The sequence below is a fragment of the Falco punctatus genome, assembly GCF_963210335.1.
Source record: "Falco punctatus genome assembly, chromosome: Z".
Classification (NCBI taxonomy): Eukaryota; Metazoa; Chordata; class Aves; order Falconiformes; family Falconidae; genus Falco; species Falco punctatus.
Window position 1 is genome coordinate 15,518,312 of NC_137586.1, and position 18,285 is coordinate 15,536,596.

General features: G+C 39.1%; 1 long non-coding RNA gene across 1 annotated transcript; it reads left to right on the plus strand.

Moving 5' to 3' along the window:
• Positions 1-512: 512 nt before the first annotated feature.
• Positions 513-17,835, plus strand: LOC308056575. Its single transcript, XR_013924882.1, has 2 exons — positions 513-17,614; positions 17,657-17,835. It is a non-coding gene; the product is annotated as an uncharacterized lncRNA (long non-coding RNA).
• Positions 17,836-18,285: the final 450 nt, after the last annotated feature.

The window sequence follows — 18,285 nt, forward strand, 5'->3', positions numbered from 1 at the left end:
TCTCTGCAATAAACTTTCTCATCTGCTTATCTGCCTCTAGTGAAAAATTCAAGTGAAAATTTAGCCAACATGACTCAACCATTTCCAAGCATAAGACAAACTACATTGTTTTGCTCATATTAAAAATCCTGGCAGTGCTGCTTTTGTAACATAGCTTTGCTTGTGTAAGACACAAATTTTGATTAAGGTCAGCCACTGACAGAGATGGCAGCAAAAGTCAGAAATAACTTGCTCGCATTTTTCCATGACTCCACACTGTGCTGCTTTCACAGAAGACACTGGTGAGAAATTCTCTTAAATATCTCAGGAAAATTAAAAAATGCTGTGATTTTAGGCCAGGCTCGTGCCCTTCAGTGAGGCCACACTGTTTCCAGTGGCCTATAAGGTCAGGTGGATACACAGAAATAAATGAACATCAAGAGATGAAGCTGCTGTCAGCCCTGCCTTTTGCCTTGCTCGTCTGAGAGATGGTGCTATGCCTGAGGAGCTATGCCTATGGAGCTATGCCAAGCTCTTCATGAATCACACAAGGCTCCAACATGGTCAATGAAAAAGAGCTGAAATTATTGTCAGTAGAGCGAGACCAGAAGCAAATGCAGCTGATCTGTCCCCTAGAGGATGTGGGGAAATCGTTTGGTGTTTGTCACCAAGATGTTTGCGGTGCTGAAGAGGTGAACAGCAGATACAGGAGCACAGCAGGATCTTGCTTGTAACCTCAGCATTGCTGAGTGCTACCTTGGCCCTTCTGTGGTTACCAGTAGCTGGCATCTAGGAAGGCTCCTCCTGCCCTAAGTTGTGTCCGGGGCTCATCAGCTTCTTTTAAAAGTGTTGTACTGGAATTGCTTCTCAAGGCAGGACCCCTGACTGGCACATTCAGTTAGGAGATGTTTAATCTTCTATACCTGACAGATCATAAAAACACTATTTTCATATTTTGTTTCTGGAGGAAAAATCAGAACAAAGTTTAAATTGGAGCAAAGCTTGTTATTTTCCACTTCAGAGGGATCTCTCCATGTTATAACAATTGAAATAGGGTGGGGAGCATCTATAGAAAGTAGTAATTCAATTGCAACTATCATGTATTTTTTTCCTGAAAAAAATGTTGTAAAGAAAAAGATTTTTATTATAAGCATGTAGTTCCCACTGGTATTCTGCTAAACAATCTCACTTTGTCTTGGGATGTCCTGTTTTGGATGTCAGATCAACATGCCATTGTACAATGATCCATTTATAACAATACCTTGGGCTATAAGATGTACCCAGATGTCACGTGACTCACTATCACACTGTTTCAAAACAACAAAATAGAAAAATAAAGTTGACTTTCCTGGAGAAGATAACTGAAAATAACTGTGTTTCACAAAAGCTTAACTTATTTAACTACACCTTTAAGAAAGTGCAGGAATTCTTGGTGAGATGGTGTTTTATTGTTAACATTTCAGGCAGGAGATCAAGCAAACCAAGACAGTTCTCTGGAGTAACCAAGCATCTCTTTTCTTGTTCCTTGTTCACGTTGACTACATCCCATCTTTATTTTTGGTCATTTCAAATACACAATTTAGGTCATGTAGTTGCAACCCCATTCTTCCGTGGGGGATGACATGGAACAATTCTCTCAGCATTTCCACTCCACCGAGCATCTGGGAGCAAGATGCACATGTTCTTTCTCACTAAGAGGGTTTATTTCCACAGCACATTCTCTTTGCATGATGTGGGCATGTAGGATTTTAAAAAAAATGGGAAAGAAATAAAGATTTTATCTTTTATCAAGCTGTAAATAACAAGAAACTTCAGTCAGATTTTCCTTTGTGCTTACATGTACAGTCTTCTTCTTTACTTTGTAAATTTAAATTGTGTCACTGCATTCTGAAAAAAAGTAAAATTATAATAGAGTATTTATATAGATTAATCTGTCCAGTTAAGAAAAAGAACCAGCCTGAACTTCACTATCCTCTAGAGCACAAAACCAGGAACAAACACTCCTCTGATTGCATAGTGTTCTCTGTAACATCTAATTTCATTTTCATTAGTGGTGCAGTTTGCCAGAATTGTACCCTGCTAAGGAAGTCATCCTCTCAGGTTTGCAAATAGCTGCAGTTCCCTGAACACAGCAGTGCTGCATAGTTATCATCACAGGGAAACAATCCTCATGCATAATACCAGAAATAAAAGGTAGGGCTGAAGGCTAAATGAGCTAGACACTTTACTGTTTTTTGGTTCAATGAAATGTAAGGTCCTAATTCTTGTGAACTTCTGGTATTTCCAGACATTTGATGTGTCAGATTATTTGCTTTATCACAGTATTTTTCAAGTTGACAACTAAGCGAGAATTTTACAATGTATGATAAAATTTTAGCAGATACTTTGTGAGTTGGCTGCATCAGTTTTTCTTTCTTTTTCCCCCTGATGAGCATCTGTTTTGCAAGTTTCTTGAACCTAGACGCACACTGAGCAAATATGATCATTTATAGCTCTATGCTTGGTGTAGTTCTGTTAAGATTTGTACAAAATTTTTGATTCATATAACACAGGTAATATTGAGAAGGTAAATTTCAATAAGTGGAAAGAACCAAGGCAAAAAACTTGTTTTCTGAAACAGCCTCTTTATTTGTGATTTTGTTTTTTACCCATGTATTATTACTAGGGTTGCCCTCAGAGCACAACAGTGGTTTTGATTCCTATGTATAACTCACTGAAGTCACTAAAGGACTTTCTTTTCTTTGCCCTCAGTAAACTGTGATCCAGGCTGTTCATGAAGTAAATTCCTGCCCATTTCATCTCACCTGTCCAAAAGGTTTCCTACACTTTTGAAGAATTTTACTAGACACATTGAATTTTTGGTGTAAATCAAAGTGATTTTTACTTTGTGGTCTCCATCAGCTGGCTTGGTAAATCCCTTTCTAAATGAAAAATACAGACGTTAAGTACAAGGCCAGAGTTTTCATCTGTAAAAAAATCCAATCTCTCAACCCCATGGTGTTGGGGTGGGTAAATAAAGTAGTGAGCCTGCTACTGAGAAAAAGAGCAAGCACTCCTCTCTTCTCGTTTTCATTCACTAATCACATAGAGCACAGTTCCAAGAATAGTGTTGCTTTAGGATAAACATAATTTGCAATTATTACATATATTACTGAGGGAACCAAGTAAGCACACAATCACCGATACAAGCTGCATTCAAATCTGTCCTCCACACACAAATTATCAGGCTGTGGGCGCTATCTGATTGGAAATAGAACTTAGGGAAGGTTATTTTTGAGCTCAAGCCTGAAACTTTACTTTGAAAAACCCTAGGTAGCATATGAAAACCACTATTTACAAGTAGGTCTTGGTGTGTTTAGTTTCATTTTCAGTAACCAGTGTAACTCCATCTGCTAGGAACCGGTACACATTCTGTCACTGGAACTACTGAGTCAAAACATTTGCGTCTTTAATGGGGCTTTTGGCAAGCATAGCATAGATGCTGTTGTGAAGGTTGATACAAATAAAACTAATAGTTTATTTCATGCTTTACAAATAGAAATCAATGCTTAGTACAAAAAATAATGCAGTTTACGCATGGTAAAAATATTTACAGAGATAAATCAGCTAATAGGTGCATTATACTTATGTTCATTCTATCTATGTTGATAAACTATGAACTAAAAGGCAGCTGGCTGACAACTACACATAACACTCTGAAGCAGATCCATTTTTAAAAGGTTAATGAAATTGATGCAAAGCTGGGCATCTTGCAGTCTGAATTTCCTGACTTGGAGAGGGTGGGATATCTAAGTCTTGCACACGTGACAGCTTTATATTAGAATTTGAAACTTTCTACATCTTTCAAATTAAATATATTTGACCTATTTCTAGCAGCTGATTGGCTCCAAGTACAAGTTTCTTATTTCAACTGCAACCTCAGAAGACATATCATAAAAGCACTTTTAAATATTGGAAATTCCTGATTTAAAGGATTATTTGTAATGTCTCTTCCACAGAGGAAGATGAGATATTTTGTGAGATAAAGATGTGCCTGTCTGTTAGCAAACAGGACAGTACACAGCCAATCTCCCACAGCAACCCATTTCAATACACTGTGCTGAACCAAAGCTAATGTTCATAATAGCTGATAGTAGGTTTTGAATGTCCTGAAGTGAATAATTTGAATACAATCCTTTTTCCATTCAAATACAGTCTGCTGAGATTTATTCAGCATTTATATGAATCAATTGAGAAGAACTGACTCCATGCAAAGTTCTTAGAGAGAAGAAAGGACATGGCAAAAGGATGTGGAATTAATGCATTTAAGGGATCCCATTACTGTTTTGTGCTTTAGCTTTCCCACTACTTTCACACTCAGGTGATACTGCAGTAGGGCAGGGACTGGAGGAGCTCAGACCACACATGAGAGCCATGGGCCCTCTCCACATGCCCCTTACTCCTCAGCGCCCAGCCCCTGAAGCCCCTGCTCTCCAGCAAGGGGGACCAGGCAAGCATCGTCCTGTGCCAGGACATGGGGCTGCTCATGTGGACTCCATGGTGCAACGGGGAAAGTCTAACATGAATTCAAACACAGCAATAAGTATGTTTCCGGAAGGAATATTTGCGTTGTGTGGCTCTCAGCCCATCTAATACCATGATAGGTTCGCTGAAGCCCTGAACCAATACTACAGAAGTTGATAAGAGTTTGTCCTCCCCATCAGTTGGAAGAAAATATAACCTTAATTCCTTTTTAAGATGGCACACCTCATGGTTTGTTGCCACTGATTGCTTCAGGCTGAATTTTTGTTCCTGTGCGTGGTTTTAGGTGGAAATAAAATCATGGCTGTTAGATCTGCAAGGATATTTACCTCCTGATATATTTTATTTCAGATACTTTTCAAAAAACTTATTGATAATTGAAATTGCATATAAATAGGAGAAAATTCAAGTTATTATCTTAAAGTGCACAGTAAAGCCACTAAATAGAGGTTCCTTGATAAGTCCATGAGATGTTGGAAGGTGAGGACCTCGGACTACTGAGGCTCTGAAATAACGGAAGAGCTCCATTTCATTGATTAAATGACCTGTTTAAGGTCAGGACAATGTGTTATGGAACTGATGAAACTTACTCATGATAGTCTTGGTATAATTTCTGTAAAGTGAAAAGAAACAGGATATAAGGAGTTCATTTGAAGTCCCCAAAGTTCACCATGATGAAATGGCTAGACAGGGTTATCCACATGTTGTGAAAATATGTGTGTATTTTATGTCAATGTGTGATGAAGCAAGATGCTCCTGCAAATCAGTTGTTGTTCTTTCTTTGTGTTATAAAAACAGCTTCAGGCCTAACACCCACCATACCAGCAACTGGACAATGACTAATAAAGCAAATCTGGTTCACTTTCCAAGGATTTTCTCAGGGTCATATGAGTAGCTTGAAATACTTGAACCGTTCAAGTTAGGAAAATGAAGAGTAAAAATAAAAATTTGTAACACTGGGATGATAGCATTCAATTGTTCTTCATGCCCACTAGGCATAGGAAAAGAATTTGATTTAACATGTTTTGTAAAAAAGAGCTGCTTTCAAAAATATTTTTTTAACAATAAAAAGAGTCTAGCACTGGAAAAAGCTACCTACAATTGTTGGAGAAAGTCCTTCATTTGAGGACTGTAAGACAGACATCTGTTATAGATGGCTTCAATATAGTTGATCCTCTTCCAAGCAAGAGGGTGTCTTCAGCAGATCTCTTGAGATCCCTCCCAGCCATGCATGCCCAAGACGCTTGGGAAACCATGTGTAGATAAATTGAGCAGCTTCAGAAAAAGGATGAATGTCTAAAATATTTGTGCAGTGACTCATGATCATGTGAGATAAGCATCTGAATGGTTATTTACTATTGTTCTATTTGTCATTCAGATTATTTTGTTACTGGAGAGCTGGTACAAACTCATAGGTTTCAGCTGCCTGACATTTTCTGTTAGACAAGATTTTTCTTGTGCTGTCATTGAAACGCAATTCAGTTATTTGCAAAATAATTCCTGTATCTACAGGCAAAAGCCCATAAACTAGAGAAGTCCCTTTATTGATGCATGAAATTTCATTCTGGGTAACCCAGGCTATAAATTGGGAAGAGTGGGTTGTACCTCAACAAAAAGATGTTATCCACCTTCATAAATATATTTCCCAACAAGTAGCAATGACATAAAATACCCTAAAGAGTTAGGTCCACACTAGACTGCGAGATACCTGAAAGTTGCCAGGGAAGATGCAGCTGGAAAGAAGAAAATCAAGGATGTTAAATCTGTTTGTTTCTGTGTTTGTGTGTAAAGGAGAATTCACACATGTGAATACTAGGTTTACAGGTAAATATATATATGTATGTGTACACACACACACACACACACACCACCCCCACACACACACCCCACACACTCTCTGCCGGTGAAGTTGCAGCTACATTTCATTCTCCTACACACCTCTATAGTAATTTTCTAAAGATCTGTCTGATTTATTTAACAAACCGATACAAAGATAACAGATATCGGCAAGCTATTTCAACATTCAAAATAATCTTCTAGAAAGGAGTTATATCAGATTAAAATGTATTACCTTCATATAGTCATACCAAGAAAAAATAAATTCAGAGATCATGGGAAATTAATATTAAAGGCTTACAAAATCATCTAACGGTATATCATGATTACAGTTGCTCTTTTCACAATATTTTTTCAACTCCTGACTTCACTCTAGCAGTATTATTACTCATCTGATTTTTTGCTGTATTGTAAAACTCAGTTCCTGGTGTGGAACAGAGTTCCTGACAGCTACCACCTTTGTTTCTTTTGTGAGCGTTGTTATCTAAACCACCTTTATGCCTACCACTTTACAACAGCAAAGTCTAGAAAAGGACAATCTCTCAGATAAACAGCTAGGACTGGTTAAAGTCTACTCAGCAAACACGATATCTCATGCTATCTTTTCCATTGTGTTTGATTTAAGACTATTTATGAGGTTTTTCAAGACTATTTTACCAATTTCAAATACTTTACATGTATGTAGTCATATACTGGCCACAGTATTTTGCAAGCTTATCGGTAGAATAATGGTATAAGTCTTAGCAGTGACAGCAATAGAGGGTAACAGTAAGAGCTGCACAATGAAAAGAGTAACATCAAATGAACACATTTGCTCCCACTGAAGACTTATATTTTAAACCTAACTAAATACTAAACATGTTGCAGCTTAAGGTAACTTTTTGTGCCTTAAGTTTATGCTTGAGGGAGGAAGAGCTCTCCAAGTTCACATGCAATAATATCAAATCACCTGAAGTAAACAAAAGATAAAGGGCCTAATCCTGCCTTACCTTAAAGTGGACATAAAGTCTTCAGGAGTCTTTTTTCTTTAACTTAGTGAGTTTGGGTAGATAGAAGAGGCTGAGTTGAGTTCTGCAGTAATATCTGTCACACTGAATGCGATTTACAGATTTGGTTCATTATGGCCAGTCTGAACCAATATTCACAGCGGTGGGTTTATTTCCTTTATAAAAAAAAAGGAAATATTTTGAAAAAATTCAAGCTTAGCTCACTGCCAGGTTTCAAGGGAAGATAAATAGCCTAACTAAGAGGAAGGGTCCCTTTGGGTGGCTGGAAATGCAGACAGTGAAACTGGAAAAGGAAAAGCCGTTCACAGACTGTTTATAAAAAACATGAAAAAAAGCTCTGTAAATGGTCTAAGCACTATTCCAGTTGCAACATCAGTGTTTGGGGGGAAATCATGCCTGCAGGATGCAAATCAGCCACAGAAAAATGTGGGATTTGCTCACAGCAAATTAAAACCAGATCAATTGATTATCAGGGGACAGCATTCATACTTATACTATGCTGAAGGGAAGTGCCGTAGAAGTTGCTCTGTTTCTCACGGTATGTACAATAGAAGTCCAAATCAGGGCCCAAGTGTGAGCTCAGCGAGATGCTCAGATCACTGCAACCTCTAACGATGCAGATAAAAATAGAGATATGTTCCTACATGTTTGTTTCATCTAGAAAGACTCATCTGCACACCACAGTGGCTTAGGCCAATGAATTACTCCCCACCAAAGATGTGAGAGGTAGGGACATGCCACTGCCACAGCTGCACAGTCAGAAGCACTGGAGCAGAGAGGCTAATGATACCTGAACAGCCTCTTTACCATCTCAGTCACTTTGTTCCTGTCTATACATCTTCATAACCACAAGATCACCCTGACTCCTAGTGTTACAGAGGACTGGCAGCAGCACAGCTTCTGCGCTCTCCTCAGCCTTCTCACCATGACGGGCATGTTTACACCTCAGCACCTGGTCTTAAAACAATCAGACTCTTTCTAATCATCCCCAGAGAGCCTTATGACCAGTCATAAAGGTGAAGAATAATGCCTTGGAGAGCTTACAGATAGATGGGAAGCAGACAAGCTGCGGGGAACCAGAGAGCATGACCTTGCTGCTGCATGGACTATCAGCTATTTTCTCCCCACAGAAGCAGGAAGGGCTGTGACAGCTTCAGGACTAGACCACGCTATAGATAAGGACCCTCTGTTGACCATGGGGAAGCTGACACTGTCTCCCCCAGGACCCCTCTGGCACCAAACCCAGCAATCTGGGCTTGGCCAGAATGGGAAGGAGAATTAGTCCCATTTGTTTGGCTCTGCACAATGTTAGAATAAATAGTTGCTCAGCTTTCGAGCCGAAGCACAGATGTGCATCTGCCAGTTTGTTATACAAATTTGTTTCTCTTTTCTTGTTGTGAATACAAACCAAAACCTCCAGAAAGGAAGAATCAAGACTGTCCGCAAAAAAAGTTATCCGTGACCTTCCTGGTACACTGACTGATCTCTGAAAAACAAACAGCTTTATGAGCAGCAGCAGCATGGATGAAACCTGATTCCCTACACCTTTGTGTCCCAGGGTTGCTTGGTAATGCCCTGGTTCCAGCTCTTCTCCATAGCCTGTATTTACATTCATTTTGCTTCCTGGTGCAAGGCACAGGCTGTAACATGGTGAGGCTAGAGCCAGGCAGTACTCCTCACAGCTAGGAAAGCTCTGCAGGCTGCACAGGGCTGGGTACATGGGGTTTTAAATTTCACGTCTGTCAGATGTGGCTGAACCTGCCCAATGGTTAAATAGTCATTGGAAGTGACAATAGCAGCAGCACATCACACATGAACTGAATTCTCCTAGGAAATGGGATACACTCTCATGAGCTGCTGCAACCCGTCTTCCTCTGAAGCACATCTCACTTTTATGTTAACATTGTGTGACAGTGTTTTAACCACCCCTAAGGATGTCTCTAAGGATGATCCCTAAGGATGAGACCCAGGAGTGTCATGAATTCCCATAGCCATGTCACATGATTTTGTACAGCAGCATTTTGTATTGGAAAACTCACTTTCCTTTAACCTATACTCATACAGAAGACTGAAGTTTACTGACTATTGGCACTGAAATCATTATTTTATATGAAAACGTCCAAAACACAAAATATTGTGGATAGTTCTACATTTTGCCCTTCAGGAAGAATAATTTAATGTTTACCAACACCAGTTAGACTTGAACACAGTAATTACATAATTCAGAGAAAGTTGGTATGATTATGGGAACAAGAGAAATCTTCACTCTAAATCCCTGGTTGAAATTTGGCTCAGTGCCTGTTTATGTTGAGTCAAGTCTGCTCAGGCAAGTGATGCAGTATTTCTGGGAATGTTTAGGAAGAAAACTGTGGTAGCAGATCCATTATTTTCTTTTAAAATCTGTAAATACAGGCTTGATAAGTGTAGGCTATCCCCTTGCAGCTGACATCCAGGTGATGTCAGGAGCAACATCAGAGGTTAAACACACATGAGTCTAATGTCTCGCTCCTATAGCAGGAAAACGTATGCTGCTGCTTTTCTATATCCATTCTGTGACTAAAAGGATTTGATTCTTTAGGCCTGAGTCACAGTGTTTTCTAATGCAGTGAGAAAAAAAACCTCATGTTTATACCCCCTCAGACATCATATTCTTTAGAGGGAACTGTCAGGTAGAAAGGTCAGTAAGGAAGCAAGTCAGACAGCCACTAAGGATGCTCTGGCAATTTCACAGTTAAATATCCCATAACCAGAGATTATCAGAAATACAGACATGGATATAGATCTGTGCCATGGGAAGAGGAAGAAAAATTATGTTGCTCACCTTACCATCACCTTTTTGTGTGCAGTGCCATTCTACTTCCTTCTTGCTCCTCACCACTCGCTTCTTCTCTTTCTCAGGTTAAATCCCTCAGTTCATTCAGTTGTACCTTGTCCCCCATCATTCTCATTGCTGACCTTCACACTGCTTTCAGTAAGTCTCAATCTCCCTTACCTGTGACAGCTAGTAATCCAGCTGAGGCCTTAACCATGCTGGGTAGAGCACAAGTACAGCCCACACCTTGCTTTATGCAGCCCAGTCCGGTGCTTATCTTTTCACAGGAACATAATATTGATGTTCTTGCTTAGTTCAGGATCCACCACAGCTCCTAGGTGTAAGAAATGCAATCTCAATAGCTGTCCTCATCCTCTATTTGTGCAATTGATTGTTTAAACCTATATTTTGCATTTTTACTCACAGTTCTGAATCCTGATTTTTATGACTATATATCCATTTTTTCAAATTCAATTTGGATTCTAGCCCTGTCATCCTATGATCTGACTATTTCTCACTTCTGTTCAAAAGCCTGTGAGAAAATCTTTAAGCAGACACAGAATGAATAAAAAAATCCAGAATTGTATTAAGGGGAGTCTTGGAAACATAACCACTGTAATTAAAAACTCCGTGAGCCTTATTTTACTTTAATTTTTGTCAGAGATTTGAATGGCATTGTACAGCATAGAACAGAAAGTGCAAGTTGGACAGCTAGGTACAATATTGTCTATAATGAAAATGAATGAAAAAAAATGCCCAATTTCTTGATGGTACAAAGTTGATGTGTTTAGGAAAGAAGCTATATGTAGAACAAATATTTTCTAAATTAAGCTTGGTTCATTAGTTCCAGGATGTTTGTTGAACAAGGCAGCTGGATAAAACATGATTACTCAAATCATAATCTGGCACTGTTTTCTAAATCAATATAGAGAAATATGTTCTTACACTTTAACAGTTGCTGCTTAGCTAAGTGGCAAGTGAAAAATCACCATTTCCATGTACTATCAAACAGAAATCTATACCGGACTTCTGAAGAAACAGGTCAGTGGATTTAGTACTAAACTGGACAACAAAGACACCTGATTTCTTCCACTGGCTGATTTCAAATGACTCAACTAAATCTATTTTAGAAGCATCCTGATTTGGAGGAGCTTAATATTTAGATCTCTGTCATGCAAGTACTCTGAGTACAATCTTAGAGGTACTAAGCTGCTGTGAAAATATAGTAGTTATTGTGGATATTTAGCTGGTTTGGAAGTTAGAAGCATCACCAACAGAACCCTGAGACTCAAGCACTCAATATAATAAGATGCTTCACATTTTCGTACAAAAGTGACTTACTGTAAATCACACAGGAATAGCTAAACTTTGGCACTTTGAAAATTCTGGCCTTAATTCCTCTCATATATCTTACCTTTAAAATAAAAATAATGGACAAATTCTGGTAACGACATCAAATACTCCCATAGTTGTTGGATGTGACTCTACAAACAAATCCAAGGTCAAAGTGGGAGCTCGTTCTTCAAAAATTTGTTCTTCAAATAATTCTGTACAGAGGTAGCAGCTGAAAAAAAAGCAAGTAAACTGCAGAAGATTTTTTCCTGGAAAATGTAGTTGATATTTTGTGTGTAGGATCCCATTACAGTTTCACAGAAATTTTGTGACTCTCTACAACAGGGAAACTTCTTATCACAAAGAAAAGAAACTGCATATCAGCTGGGAAACTTAGGTACTTTTGTAGCTGTAGAGTACCATCCCGTAAATTTGTCTTTAGCTGTTAGTCTGTGTTGCCTAGCAGGCAATTGTTTCCAGCTTTCCTAAGTTATTTTGGTACATGCTGTTTGCCCTCCAGTTCATAAAATGCTAAAGGTTCATGCAGTGCACTTGCTCTGATTTTCCAAACATTCCACTCTGTTTCCACATGATTATGACAAAATACACTTCATAAGCAAAATAGTAAGAAACACCACAAGGGAGAATATGCATCAAAGTGGAAAGACACAACAGACCTTTATAATTAGCACATTCATTGGGCCTCATCTCTGTAGCCAGCCACCAACTGTGTGGCACCTGCTCTGCAGTCACCAGGAGATCCACAAAAACCAGGCATATTGCCATATCTTTGAAAATGTCCCTGAGACTGTTTCCTGTCTGAAAGAACTAGTGTTAAAATTAAGTTTTCACCTTCCTCTTCTGCGGCTATCTTGATTAATGTTTTCCACCAGCAGAATGTACACTAGGTTTAAAACCTTGTTTTACACACACATGAACACATGAAGTTGTCTCTCCCTCTCTCACCTCAGTATTTTCCTACTCATCAGTTTGTGTAAGAGGTGGCCATTTTTGTTCAATTCTGGTCATTCAAAATGAGATGCATTCAAAACGGCTCAGCATCACTGGGGAGACATGGTCTGGGCAGCTGCTGAAGCTCCCATTACAGTCAAAGGAGAGAGGTGGATATCTCTTGTGAACAATTTGGAACACCCTTAGAGACACATGTAAAGTCTTTGGGGTATATCACTCTCCTGACAGCATCCCTTTTCTGCATCCATTGCAAGACAATCTTTGGACAATGAGAAATAAATATGATGAACTCTGCATGGGTTGCCATGGAATTATCCCCATGCACAGGTTTTCTACTGCCAGGATACTTTAAAGGAAAGTATGAGACTGAAATTATGATAACCTTTAATACAGAACAGGTAAACCAGCTTCATAGTATTAGTAGTTCATACACATACAACATCGTCACCTGTGAATATACATTCTTCCTACTCACCAAGCAGTGTATCCCATCATGATGTACAATAGCAGCTGAAAATGTTCATGGAATAGTTTGCAGGAAAACATGGGGTATAATCACATTCTGGTTTTATTATTTTTGTAGAAAATAGCTGCTGCCATTTTGAAGTGTAGGGATAAATTTCAGATCTTTGTTCAAAATATGAGTTTATTTCCATTTCCCTCCTCCCAAAAATCACAGAGACAATAATTCTGTCTGGGCCCTGATTAAGTGTCCACACTGGATTGAAGGCATTGACTTATCTACTTGCATTGGAAGCAAAAAGGAGTCTGCATGAAAAGAATCTTTTTTGTGAGGAAGAATGGAAAGCTGACTGCCTCATTTTACAGAGGCTCCATCCGTCAATATGCATTTTGAAAAATTAGATTTATAGAGTCTGGTTTGATTGTTGAAACTGGAGAATATGTTGGAAGACAAGCTTCTTGCTCAACAGATCGACTCTTACATAGCTGTTCCGATCAACAGTCATCAACAAGATTAGTTTTCACTGCTCTTCAGTAATCTCCAAATTAGTAACTTGACTCTGTTGTATAGGATAAAGGAGACATGATAAGGAATACTAATATCAAGATGTTTCTTCCATGCACCACTGACTAAATTTCAGTCATTTCCACCAGACGTAGGCTACATCTGCAATTTATTTATACAGGAGATGTTTCTTTCTGGTAGTTTTTGCAAGATTAATAATTTTCAAATCCTGGAGGAAACTAATGGTGTTCGGAGTATGGTGTTAGGATAAGGAAAAGGTATTAAGATAAGAGTGTTTTCCTACTTGTAAATGTGAAATCGAGGTAGCCTACAGATAACAGGACTTACTACACTATTTTACAGTATATTTTCAAGATATTATTCTTCATGTTGAACAGCATATACACTAACTTTTTTACATGATACTTTGTCATCTGGAACTGTGTTCTCATCCTTTGGAGTTTTGTCCTTCTGTCCTTCTATGATTTACAGAAAACAAACCTCTAAGAGCAAAGCAAGGCAAAAACTTCTGATATCCCTTGTTTACTGGTACTTATAAATAAGAATGGTGTTAGTCATACAGCCATTTAGGGACTTTATCTAGGGCTTGTGAACATATCATACAAATCAAATCTTTATGCTGACATTTGGTTCAAGATCAGATTACGTTATATGTCCTCTATTACATTATAAATTTTTACATTATATATTCATTATACACCCTTTTTTGAAAAAAGAACAGCTTCAAACGTTTTTATTTACTTATAGCCAGATTAGCACATAAGGGAACAGATCATCCAGTGGATATAAGGCCACTGGGAGACCATGAGCTTTTCACGTAGGCTTAACACCTTCTGCAAAAAAATCCTTTATGTACTACAAGGTTAACACTTTCCGCAAAAATCTCCCTTATACACTCAAAAAGCCCAGTCATATATAAACCTCTTTGTATAGAAATCTAACAGAAAAGGGGTGGGGGGGGGGGGAGTTTTTGTGTATGCGTGCATGCACATGTAGTTTCCAGTAACTGAGTGCTGCAAGGTGAACACCTTTAAGCTCAGTGGGAGGCAGAGGCCGACTCTCCCACACCCGCCACTGAAGCAATAACCTGCTCATTCACACACCCACGCATGGGCAGACCTGGCGCAAGGCCTGGGCAGCTATTCCAGAAGCACTCAAGTCAGCGGATAGAAAGAAGGATCCTGGCACTAATTCCCCTAGGATGGCTGTATCCTCGGCAATGACTTCATTTATGACCTCTTAAAATCAGTTAAAGAGACAAATTAGCTTGGCAATCAAATCCTTCTCTGATGGCAAGTAGAAAAGAGACAAGTCAGTGCAGACAAGTTCAGTTCATCTGTCTACCTGTCATTTTTCCTGAACATTTGTGCAAACTTTGTATTTCTGCCATATCCTGATGCGAGAATAAAAGCCCGAGGCCTAGGCAGCAGCCTCTGGGGTGTGATTCATAGAATCATGGAATAGTTCAGGTTGGAAAGCACTTGTAAAGGCCATCTAGTCCAACCCCCTGCAATCAGCAGGGACATCTTCAACCAGATCAGGTTGCTCAAAGCCCCCTACACCTGGCCTTGAATGGTTCCAGGGATGGGGCAACTACTGCCTCCCTGGGCTACCTGTTCCACTGTTTCACCACCCTCATTGTAAAAAATTCCTTTCTTGTACCTAGTCTAAATCTGCCCTCTTTTAACACCTAAGACTTCTGTCAGCTATGCACTTCTAAAGCAAAGGGAGGCTTGAATGTGAGTCACCGTGCCAGGCCTGCCCACGCGCGGGTTGCTCGATAGCCCGGCAGCCAGTCTGACTGGCTTTCCAGCTCTGTTGTGCCCAGCTGTGCGAAAGAAGTGCAACATGGCTAGAAATCTGATGTCAAGTTTTCAACACTTCTGCTTTTCTGTTCTTCATTTAAGAATTTCCTAGCCGTGCCAGCAGAGCTGATGCTTAGATATCCTTTTAAATGTTTCAAAGTTCAATGTTTAAAAGCATTAGGTGGATTACCACCCAGTACAATGAGGGCATCTAGGACTGAATGTTTGGGTAGGCCCTTACTTCTTGGTAAGGAATGACCAAACCTCCCATATTACAGTAAAATGTCACAAATACCTGAATTTATGCAACATGTGATATTTTGGGTGGATCTCTAATACCTGTTAATAAATGTTTTTAAACCAGGTAATCTCACAGACCCAGAGCAGATGCATCTGAAGATCAACTGGTCAGGCAAGTGTCTATACATGTCCACAATGCTGCCACAAAGCCTTTGTGCATTTGCTTTGTTTGAAGACTATCCACAGCTACGCTGTATAGATTATTTTGCTAACATAATGACGAAAAGCACATTTCATTTGCCTTTTGATCAGCTAACTTCCTTGCTCTTTGGAGACCACAAATGACACCGAAAGGAAGAACACAGTGAATTCCTTCTACAGCTACTATGAGCATAGTCATAATATTTACAGCGTATTTCCTTTGCACCATTCTTATTTTTTTCACCGGGAGTCCACATCAAAAGAAAGAAAATAAGAACACATTCTACAGCCCTGAAGTCAACAACCTTCCATTCCTCAAATCAGCACTTAATTGAGACATGCATGTCTGGCTTACAGCTCAATCAAACGTCATTGTTCAGTGTTTTTGCCTTTTCAACTGACACCACAAAAGTTGGTGCACCTCTGTCAGAGAGCTCTGTTTAATTAAGCCACGACAGGAAAAGCCATCTACAAGTGCAATGCTTAATGAAACTATGAGCATGAAAATTGTATTCTTTCACACACCTTAGAGATCAGCTATGATGTAGCTTCTTACCACAGTACCACAAACATTTTATACATTATTTTTACTTCTCCAGTAAGTATGATACCACAATAGCAAGTGTCCTTTAGGGGGACTTCAGAAAAAAGCTTTAGAAGAAAAAGAAAAATTTAAAAGCAGGAAGATGTTCACTAAAAGACCATCAACAAAAACTTGCCACACAGTTGAAATTTATCTTGTGCCTTCCTGGAAAGGCAGCACTTTTCCAGATGCCGTCTCACACTCCTCTACTACACAAGCTAAGACTTTACCAGAACTACTGCTGATCCAGAGCTGAATTTTGAACATCTTAGGCCTGAGGCGTTGCAATTCTGGAGGGAAAGACAGACTGACATGAGTTGCAGGAGCTGTCTGAAGCTGTTCAAGGGGTTGGAACTCCTGCAACTGTCCTGCAACAGGTAGCCTGGAAGAAAGAGTGCAGGTGAGACTGTGAAAAGAAGGACAATTAATATCCTTCATTGTTTGGCAATAGCATTTTTCTCAAAGGGTTTTTCTTCTGTGCCCACAGCAGAAAATACTCAAATCAGAAACTGCCAGAGACACAAGAAGGGTTTGCAGAACTGAACTTGTGGGACTGTGGCAAAAAGGAGAAATAAGCCAGAAGGAGAAAGTGACAACACATGGAAATGCAATAAATATGGTGAAAAAGATCCTCTGGGGGAGGAGAACATGCTCAGCCACCAGGTCTTTTGGTTTAACTATACCAAGTCTCACCGAAGATGTCTGAGATTCCCATGGACTTCACATCACAGTAAGAGAGTAGCCAATTAAAGAGTGTATTAGCTGATCATTTGCTAACTGTCCCACCTTTCTGAACCATAATTTGAGCTCAGGTTATCTGTAAAAGTGAATACCAGCAGATGTCTTCTTTTTTCACCCTCCTGTAGATACCTTTCAACTATATGCAAGCCCAACACCTTAAGTTTCTGGTAATTAAAAGGGAGTTTTTCCTTGCCTTAACCTTCATAGTAGAAGAACCAAAAAGTTTTTCTATTTCAGCAAAGATGCAAGAAAGTGCTAGGTGCACATGAAATCTAGATAACCAAACACTATTTGCTATTCAAATGTGCCAACAATTCTGTACCACTTTAACACATGTATTTGCATATTACCAAAAATCTCAACACATCCTTATTACGTTTGCATAATTCCCAACCGTTATGGTATCTGGCATTTCATTTGGTTGAGTTTTATCTTCAGAAACTTCTCAAAGGTCCCTGCTCCACAGTAATTAAAATGAATCCCAGACAGTTGCCAGATCCACGCTTCAAGTCAGTGTACAAGAACAGGGGAAGAAAGCAGATAAAGACCCAAAAGCTTATGTTCTAAGCAGAATGGCAGATATTCAGGCAAAATGAGGTCTGGCTGCAAAAGATTTTTCAAGACTTCAGGCAAAATGAGGTCTGGCTGCAAAAGATTTTTCAAGACAGAGTTGCATGAGATGCATCAGATCAAACTTTGGGGTCTTTGGAAAAGAAAACACAATTCCACGCATTTCAGCAAGGTGGAGTAACACTGTATTTTTTTAAAACAAGAAATTTCCCTTGTAGTTTAGCTTCCTGAAGTGCCTGTGTGACGAAGTTAATGCTATAAAAATACAGGAAGTGGTTAGACTTTGAGAGCCTTCGCTTTACAGCACGCAACATACTGCAACTGAAACTAGTATTTTACTTAGGAACCTACTGTTATTTTCTGCAAAACTTACTGGTCCAAAGCAAGGTTACACAGGTCTACAGTCTGTCTCCATTAAGACCTGCCTGTGCCTCACCTTGTTGGTTGTTTTTTTTCCTAAGAAGCCATTGTCACTGTAAAGCAGAATTTCATCATCAAAAACAAAGCTGCAATTTTATCATAATAAAAACAGACAGAAACACATAAGGTCTTGGCTGCCTCAGAAAATGCTAACTTCATGAACTATATTATAAATTAGGGGTAACAAAGTCATTTTTTCCCTAATATCATTAAAAGAGCACCCTAGTCTTCAATATTCTTCCTCTATTCTGTTTACAGCATTGATATTTTTCCTTTAA